This window comes from Elephantulus edwardii, unplaced genomic scaffold (assembly GCF_000299155.1).
Source record: "Elephantulus edwardii isolate Elephantulus edwardi_28Jun2011 unplaced genomic scaffold, EleEdw1.0 scaffold00061, whole genome shotgun sequence".
In the NCBI taxonomy this organism is placed as follows: domain Eukaryota; kingdom Metazoa; phylum Chordata; class Mammalia; order Macroscelidea; family Macroscelididae; genus Elephantulus; species Elephantulus edwardii.
In genome coordinates, this window is record NW_006399811.1 from 10727212 (window position 1) to 10737091 (window position 9880).

Consider the following 9880-nt stretch of genomic DNA (forward strand, 5'->3'; position numbering starts at 1 on the left):
CCCCGAGTATACTTCACTCTGCAACCTTCATTCTGGACTCTTATGATAATCATAATGCCTTATAATATATGGCTTTTAAAGTGTTCTCTCCCTCATCAGTTTCAATGCAGTATACATAATTCATCCAGTTTTTCTCATTCTTACTCCAACCCTGATGTCAGTCCCATTCTACAGCAGTGGCACTATGCAGTGTTGCAACAACCTCTTTCAAACCCAGCTTGTATTTCTGGTAGTTCTTTATCGAGGTACTGTTCCGGTTGGGTTTTTTTAAAATAATCTTTAGCAGGATTTGTTTGTGTATGATATCAATGATCTTGTGTGATAATTTCCACACTCTGTCTGCTCACCTTTTCCTGGAATGGGAAAAATATGGATCTCTTCCAATCAGTTGATATGTCACTTGGTATTCCATCAATTCCTGGGTACTTATTTTTTGCCAACTTCTTCAGAGCAGGAAAAAACTTCCTCCTTCATCAAAATTGCTCATACGTTATTTATTGAAATTCTTCTGTGTCAGTCAATTCTTTCTAGTACAGTGACTAAGTATACTCCTTCCATTTCCTCTTTTATATGTAAAAAAGTTGTTTTTTTAGAGCAGGGTTTAGGGCTTTTTTAAGGTGGTTTTTTTTTTTCACCTTTTTTATTAATCGTTTTTTAATGCAACATATGTATTTTTTACAGCATATTCCTTCCATTTAATTGGAATGCTCCATGGATCATTCGATATTCTGCCCATAGCATCTTTAAGTATTGCAGCTTGCGGCTTTAATTTGTTTTTCAGTTCCCTCACTTAAGAAATGCTGAGCGAGTCCAGCCCTTTTGAGTTTCCAACTCCAGCTCTTCGCACATTTCATTATAATTCGTTGCTTTGTCTTTCTGAGCTGCCCTTTGAAATCTTCTTTTCAGCTCCTTAACTTCTTTATTTCTTTCCTTTCCTTTGACTTCTTGGCTCTGTAGTGAAATATTCAGAGTCTCTTCTGGCATCCACTTTGGTCTTTGTTCTTCTTCCATCTTTGTAATGCCCATTTGCATTCTTCATGGATGATACTCATATTCTCCCCATCTGATCTTCATTCATTAAGTGTTTAAGGCCTTAAACCTGTTTCTCAGTTAATTTTGAAATTCAGGTGGATAGACTCAAGATCAAATTTTTATTCCTGTGTATTTGATTTGATCTTCTTTAGCTATAATTTGCATTTGCATATGAGTAGTTGATGGTCTGTTCTGCAGTCAGCACCTGGCATAGTTTTCAGTGCTGATATTGAACTTCTCCAGTGATTCCTTCCACAATTGTAATGGATCTGATTCCTGGGCATACCATCAGGTGAAATCCATGTGTGTAGCCTGCATTTATATGTATGGGAAATAATTTAAGCTATTTTTTTAATTGTCAAATCAAATAAACATAATTTTGCAAAAGAAATAAACATGGCTAAGGATTCTGAGGCTCCCTCTAACATTCTTTGGACATGTTGTAAAGAGGGACTGGTCATTGGAGAAGGACATCATGCTTGGGAGGGTGGAGGGATAGCGCGGGAGGGGAAGGCCCTCTATTAGGTGGATTGATTCAGTGACTGGGGTAATCGGGATGGGTGTATTGGAGACAGTGCGATTGGCACAGGACAGAGCAGTTTAGGGCCGTTGTACATAGTGTCGCTATGAGACTCAACGGCACATATCAACTACCACAACAAGTAACATGTGAGAAATGTTTAACTTCACTAATAGCAAAGAAATACTAATAAGAGAATATTTACTCAAAGCATGATAACTATATAAATTGGTAAGTAATTTGGCAATTTATTATTAATCTAAAAATCATTAATTCTTTTTTACTTAATCATTCTCTTTCCCTAATTTTTCCTAAGGAAGTAATCGGAGAAATGGTTAAAATTAATGTATGTTCATAGCATTACATAGTAAAAAAGTAGAAATATATATAATAAATGTTAAGCAATAGGAAACTGGCTATATTATGGTAATTTCATTGTTTGGTACATTGTTTTATACACATACTCTTCATTTATCTACGATCCAATTATCTGACATACAATTACAAAAGTAATACAAATTCATATTATCCAAGAATTTTGTACATTAACAACATGTCTCACAGTTTCAAGAGTAACACTAATATGTGTCAACTTGCCTGGGCCATGGTTCCCAGTGGGTTGGCATTATGTAATATAGTCATCCTCTATTTCACAGCCTGATGTAGTAATTCACCATTTTTTAATAACATCAATTTTCACATAATGACCTATCTTTGGATCCTAACTTTGTCAGTAAGTGAAGTGTGAGTAGATAATAATGTAACAGAAGTAATGCAGAACGCCTAGATGAATAGTGCTATTATTAAAACTATTTAATACTTGAGTTTCCTAGGTGCTACTTTAAGCATTTCATGTATATTTATCATAATCTACAAAGATAGATAAACACTTGATCTTTATTTTGAAGGTGAGGAAATTAAGTACAGAAAGATTTATAAACCAAAAATGGTACAGGTAGGAAGTGGGAAAACCTAGAATATGAACAGGAATATAAGTAGGCCCCCAAATCAAATAGTAAATAGGTTACAGAGATAAATTTTCCATTCAAAACTTAGGATTATTTTTTTTCTACATTCTAAGTTTTTATCATACTCTGAATTCTTCTTGATGGTAAAATGTTAAATTTGTGGTAAGCCAAAACAAAAATGAGACAGGCTAATCAGGTATTTACTTAAGTGTCAAATAAATTTATGTTTGAAAAGCACAAAAAAGAGTTGTTGAGGAAGAATAATTTGAACTTTAATTTGTTCTTAATGACTAAATTCTTTAAAAACCCATGGCCAGTACTAGGGACCATGACTTCATAATAATAGGAACTCTTTTTTTTATCAAAGCAATATGCAGTCATCTCAAATATGAAAATAGTTTATCTCAGACAGAAAATTACATGTCATTTTTGAATAGGAGAAAAACTAACAAATTAGTGTTGGTTCAGTGATGGCAGACTGGTTTGACATGCTTAATTTGCTTAGCTTTGTACTCTCCACAGCTCTTAAAATCCACTTCTTAAGAAAGAGTAGGCATACAACCAGAAGAGAATAAAATAGATGAATGGGACCTTCTAAGAATCAAAGCCCTATGCATATAAAAAACTTCTCCAACAGGGTAAAAAGGAAAGCCACAGACTGGGAAAAAATATTTAGTAATGACGTGACTGATAAGGAACTTATACCTAGAGTTTATAGAATACTCCAGCACCACAAGATAAAAGTAAACAAACCAGTGTCAAAATGGGCACAGTATATGAACAGACACTTCACCAAAGAGGACATTCAGGTAGCGAACAAACACACAAAGGAATCTTCAAAATCCCTAGCTCTACAAGAGATACAAATCAAAACAACTATGAGATAACATCTCACCCTGGTAAGAATAGCAAAATTCAACAGAGCAGCAAACAACAGATGCTGGCGAGGTTGTAGAGAAATTGGAACTCTTATTCACTGTTGGTGGGAGTGTAAAATCGTGGAAGCACTATGGAAGGTAGGCACTATGGAGCTTTCTCAAAAAGTTGGAAATAGAAATACCATTTGACCCAGCAATTGAACTACTGGGAATATACCATAAAGAAGTCAGAACTGCCACCCAAACAGATAAATGTATGCATATGTTTATTGCTGTGTTGTTCACAATAGCAAAGAAATGGAAACAAGTGTCTATCAACAAATTAATTGATAGAGAAGCTGTGGTATATTCACACAGTGGAATACTACAAAGCACTGAAAAAAAACAAGCAACCCATAAAATATTATACAAAATGAATGACCCCTGGAGTTCATTATGTTGCGTGAAATATCTCCGTCACAAAAGAACAAATAGGGCATAATGCCACTGTTATAAAACAGGACTTGACGTGGGGGATGGGGGGAACTAAGAAAAGAGGAGATAAATAATGTACACCACATTGAAAGAGATGAGGGAAAGAACTATTTTAAAAGAATATATGATGGTATTGTTTGCATGAGAACAGTCCAGAATAAGAGCTGCATAGCAAAGTAGACGTTGACAACTTCAGTCTTTTCTCCATCTGTCACGATGTTCATAGATTCAGTGGTGAAGTTTTTATTTTCTTGATGTTGAGATGTAGTTCATATTGAAGGCTGCAGTCTTTGTTCTTAGGCAGTAAGCACTCAAACCCTACTCACCTTCAGCAAGCAAGATTGTGTCATCTACATAACGTAGGCTATTGATGAGTCTTCCTTCAGTCCTAATTGCACATTCTTCTTTATAGAGTTTAACTTTTGAATCATTTGCTTCGCGTACAGATTGATTAAGTACGAAGGAGATACAACCATGACACACACCTTTCATAATTTTAAACCATGTAGTGTTCTCTTGCTCTTTTTGTACAACAGCCTCTTAATCTAGGTGTCTGTTTCACACAAGTACAATTAAGTGTTCTGGTATTCCCATTCTCCTCAATGTTAGCCATAATTTGTTGTGATCCACATAGTCAAATGTCTTTGCTCTGTCAATAAAGCAAAAACTGGCATTCTTCTAATACTTTCTTTCAGCCAGGATCCATCTGATTTCATCAATAATATCTCCTTGGTACCATGTTGTTGTTATGTACTGTCAACTAGAACTCATAGCGACCCTATATAAAACAGCTCTGCACCCTTCTCTATCTTGCGCCAACTTCATTGTCTCTGACACACCTACCTCCATTACCCCAGTCATTGAGTCAATCTATCTCATCCAAGAGAGTTGTCTTCTCTTGCACAGTTGTTCCACCCTTCCAAGCATGATGTCCCTCTCTAAGGACTGGTCCCTACTTGAAATATGTCCAAAGTACGTCAGATAGAACTTTAAAATCCTTGCCTCTGAGGAGCACCCTGGTTTCACCTTCTCCTTGATAGACTTGTTTGTTCAATTAGCAGTCCATGTTCAATACTCTTCTCCAGCACCACAACTCAAAAGGTATTAATTCTTCTTCTACCATCCTTAGTCATTGCCCATCTTTCTGGTGCATAGCAAGTAATTACAAAAAGCATGGCCTGGATCAGGTGCATCTTAGTCTCTAGACTGACATCATTGCTCTTCAGTACTCTGGAGAGGTCCCTGACAGCAGATCTTCCCAGTGCAATTTGTCTTTTGATTTCCTGGCTGCTGTACCAAGAGTGTTGATTGTGAAGTCAAGCAAGCTGAAGCTGTTAACAATCTCAATATCTTTGCCTTCTGCCTTGATGCTGACAGTTGGCCCAGTGACAAGTCTTTTATTTTCTTGATGTTGTGCTTCTACACATAGTGAAAGCTGCAGTCTTTGACCTGCCTCAAGTGCCTCAGGTCCTCCTCAGTTTCAGCAAGCAAGGCTGTGTCATCTGCATAACACAGGTTGCAAATGAATTTTCCTCCAATCCTAATGCCACATTCCTCCTCATACAGTTCAACCTCCCAGATGATTTGTTCCGCGTATAAATTGCAGAAGTATGGGGAAAGGATGCATCCCTGGCATACACCTTTCCTGAGTTCACTCCACATAGTGTTCACTCTGTTCTGACAGATACCTCCTGGTCCAAATATAGGTTTCACATAAGCATAGTCAAGTGTTCTGGGAGTCCCATTCTTCTCAGAGTTAGCCACAGTTTGTTGATTCACAGTCAGATGCCTTTATATAGTCAATGAAACACAGATTTTACTGTGGTATTTTTTGCTTTCAGCTAAGATTTACCCAACACTGTCTAGAATATCCCTAGTGCCACGGGCTCTTCTAAACCCAGCCTGCACATCTGGCAGTTCTCTGCTGATGTGCTGTTCCAGTAGGTTTTGGATAATTTTCAGCAGGATCTTGCTTGCATGTGGTATTAATGATATTGTTCAATAATTCCCACACTCTGTTGGGTCACCTTTTTTTTGGAATAGGAATAAATATGGATCTCTTCCAGTCAATTGGCCAGGTACTTGTCCTCCAGATTTCTTGGCACAACCTGATCAGTGCATCCAGGGCAACCTCTTCTAAATCCAGTTTGAACTTCTGACATGTACTATTCTACCCCTTTTTAATGATCTTTAGCAGTATTTTGCTTGCATGTGGTATTAATGATACTGTTCAGTAATTTCCACATTTTGTTGGATCACATGCCTTGAAAATGGAAATAAGGATTTCTTCTATTTAGTTAGTTTATATAGCTGTCCTCCAAATTTCCTGGTCAGCATGTCCAGGCTGTATCTGGCATTTGAAACATGTCAGTTGTTACCACATCAATTTTTTTTTTGCCCGTACCTTCAGTGCAGCTTGAACTTCTTCCTTCCTTACCATTGGCTCTTTCTTGATCACAGTCGTATTTCCTGAAATATTTCTGTGTCAGCAATTCTTTTTTAGTACATTCATCCTTTGTATTCCCTTCTTCTTACCCACCCCCACCCTTTTTTTTTTAATGTTATCTGGATCATTCAAGATTTTTACCATAGAGTCTCTCAAAATTGCAGCTCTTAATATTTTTAGAATAATGCAATACATAGTATAAAATCATAATATGTGTATTGTTGTTATTGTTGTTATGTGCCGTCGAGTCGTTTGCGACTCATAGCGACCCTGTGTACAACAGCCCTAAACCCTGCTCTATCCTATGCCAATCGCATTGCCTCTGACACACCCATCCCGATTACCCCAGTCACTGAATCAGTCTACCTCATAGAGGGTCTTCCCCTCCTGTGCTGTCCCTCTACTCTCCCAGCATGATGTCCCTCTCTAAAGACCTGTCTCTCCTTACACCATGTCCTAAGTATGTCAGACGAAGCCCCAGAATCCTTGCCTCCAAGGAGTAGCCTGGTTTAACCCTCTCTAGGATGAATCTGTTTGTTTTCTTGGCAGTCCATGGTACATTCAATACTCTTCTCCAGCACCACAGCTCAAAGGCGTCAATTCTCCTTCTGTCCTCCCTAGTCATTGTCCAACTCTCTGATGCATAACAAGTGATTGCAAAGACCATGGTCTGTATCAGGTGCACCTTTGTCTTCAGAGACACACCATTGCTCTTGAGTACTTTAGAGAAGTCCCTAACAGTAGACTTTCCCATCGCAATACATTTTTTTTATTTCCTGGCTGCTGGTGCATAATTTTTTAAAAAATTTATTTATCCAGTTTCTTTTTTTTTCTTTTAACAGTTGTAAAGTATTTATTGAAGATTTGCCAGCAAGTATTGTTAAATACATTATCTTGCAGCATATCACTTTCAAGTTTAAAATGTCAGAAACAAATACCAATATTTACAGTTCTTTAAGGAATGTTATATACATTAAGGCGTAAATTCTTTTGGTTTATAATTCTTAAAAGAATGGTAATAGCAAAAGTGATGCAAAATCTTCAGTGTGAGATTATGATTAAGCTACACTTTACAAAAATATGGTGTAAGATGGCAATAATCCCATTCAACATCCTGGATTATGTCCCTTCAGCAGGGACTGATAATTTGTACAGTCAAACTTTAAAATTTACAGATAAAGGCAGTTCAGTACTGCCAGTGAGAAGTACGTATCTCTTAACATATACAACTTTCAGGCCACAGTTTTGAAGGTCTGAAGTATCAAATTGGTTTGATGAATTAGTCAATTGGCAATTATAAACACATTTATTGCCTTGCCATCTTTAAAATAGGTTTTCAGAGTATCACTGAAGCTTTTGGAGTACTTTACAAATTCTTTCTTTTGATGTACAAGTGCCCTGTGATTCTGGTATTGGCATTTCTTGAAGACATTATTCACTGTATCAAGTAGTTCTTTTCTTGCACTAGCTATATCCTTGATTGTCTGCAAAAACTGCACTCGATCATTGATCTCATCTGGGATCTTACTGAGACTTTGTTTAAGTGCCCACACCTTTTCATTTAGGTCCTGGAATTTGGGTTCTGGTCGTTCAGTCATATATTCTTCTATGTCACCAGCTGCCATACGGAGAAGGGACTCTGTGAAATTAACTTTTATACTTTTTTTTTCTCTAAAATTTTCATAATGATGTCTTGTGTGAGACCTGGATTTTCTTTTTCAGCTTTAATGAAAGCTGCTCTCAGTGTCTGAGCTGCAGACAGATTAACTCGTTCTAGCTCATTAAACACAGGATACATAACTGCGTAGAGAGGCATAGAAACCAGGAAAGTGGTCTCAGCTTCATTCTTCATCTCTTCCATTGTAATCCTCATTCAAAAACCCAACGGCAGCCAGGGCCCTGACTCCACTTTCCACCTTTGGAACCCTCTCCAACTCCTGGATCAATTCACTTCTGTTGACGCCAGAAGGACCCCTATCCACAGTTTCTTAAAAATGTTTCTGAAAAGTTAACTCACAGCTTTATGAGACTGTTTTTCCTATTTGGGGGTTGAGCAAACTTAGACAAGTTACACTGTTTAGTGCAAAGAGCTCATGATCTGGGGAAAAGGTGAACACCTAGATTCAGACTCAAACCTTCTAAATTTTTTAACTTTTCACTTTTATCTTTTCTCTTGCTGATTGCTTCTAAACTGCAGTTTTCATCATTAACTGCAAAACTGGAAGAATAATGTTTCTTTCTCTCCTACCCGGAGATTAAAAGTCATATAATCACCTGAAGGAATAATATATGTGACCCCATGTAATAAACAAGCAGGACTAAAGGTCGGGGAAGTTCATACATATGGACTTTGTTTATTCCAGGAACAATATTAATCTGAGGGCGCTCTGGGCTCTGGTGGCTTAGTGTTGTGCTGCCAACCCAGAAGCACACAGTTCACCAGTTGTCTCATAGGATAAAGTCTCCTCCCATGCAATCCTGCCTCTGAAAGCATGTTGGAGGATCAGTCAGCTATGGGCCATATCCAATTCTTTGGTACATAACAGCAACAGTATTAATTTCATAATTTAGTAATGTTCTTTTTCTTCAGGTTTTAGGAATAGAACTAGAACTTGTCAGATGTTAAACTTTTTTATAACTCAGCTTACCTATCTTTGAAAGATGTGGCCAGTGGGTCTATTAAGTTCAGATTTATTGTTGGATTCCATCGAGTCCACTCCAACTCTTACCAACTCTACATACAGCAGAACAAAACCTTGCCCAGTCTTTTGCTGACACTACTTTTCCAGGCACTGGCCTTTCCTGATAACATGCCCAAAGTATATGAGACAAATTCTCACTGTCCTTACCTCCAAAAAGCACCCTGTCTACACTTCTTAAAAGACTAATTCTTCCTTTTGGCAGGTCACAGTAAATTCAGTACTCTTGACCAGCACCACAATTCAGAGGCCTCGGTTTTTTAATCTGTCTTTCTTACTGTCCAACTTTCAGGTGTATATGAAGCAACTGAAAATACTATTAATTGGGTCATGCACGCCGTCATCTTTAAACTGACATCCTTGCTCTTTAGCACTTTAAGGAGGTCCTTGACCACAGATTTGCATGTGCATACATTTTTATTTCTTGACTGCTGCCTCAATAGGTATGAATTATAGATTTAAGTAAAATTAAATCCTTCACATCACATCCGTCTTTTCATTTAGCATGGTATTGCTTATTGGTCCATTTGTGAATAATTTTGTTTTCTTGATGTTAGCGTATAATCTGTGGAAGATTAGTATCTTTTTCTTTTTTTATTTTTTTCAATGTTTTATTTTATACTAGTTAGCTTACAAAGTTTGTATACATTATGTTTCACACTATCCTTCATTCACATTGTGTTTCATACATTCTCATTTATTGTTGTTGTTGTTCTTGTTATGTGCCGTCGAGTCGTTTGCGACTCATAGCGACCCTATGTACAACAGCTCTAAACCCTGCTCTATCCTGTGCCAATCACATTGCCTCTGACACACCCATCCCGATTACCGCAGAGGGTCTTCCCCTCCTGTGCTGTCCCTCT

At 37.4% G+C, this 9880-nt stretch overlaps 1 protein-coding gene and 1 pseudogene across 2 annotated transcripts in view; one reads left to right on the top strand and one right to left on the bottom strand.

The window, feature by feature from the left end:
• Nucleotides 1-9880, top strand: part of XPR1 (xenotropic and polytropic retrovirus receptor 1) — a 252287-nt gene that overhangs the window by 222440 nt on the left and 19967 nt on the right. The gene's annotated exons all lie outside the window — the stretch shown is intronic.
• On the bottom strand, nucleotides 7551-8191 carry LOC102848669 (annotated as a pseudogene).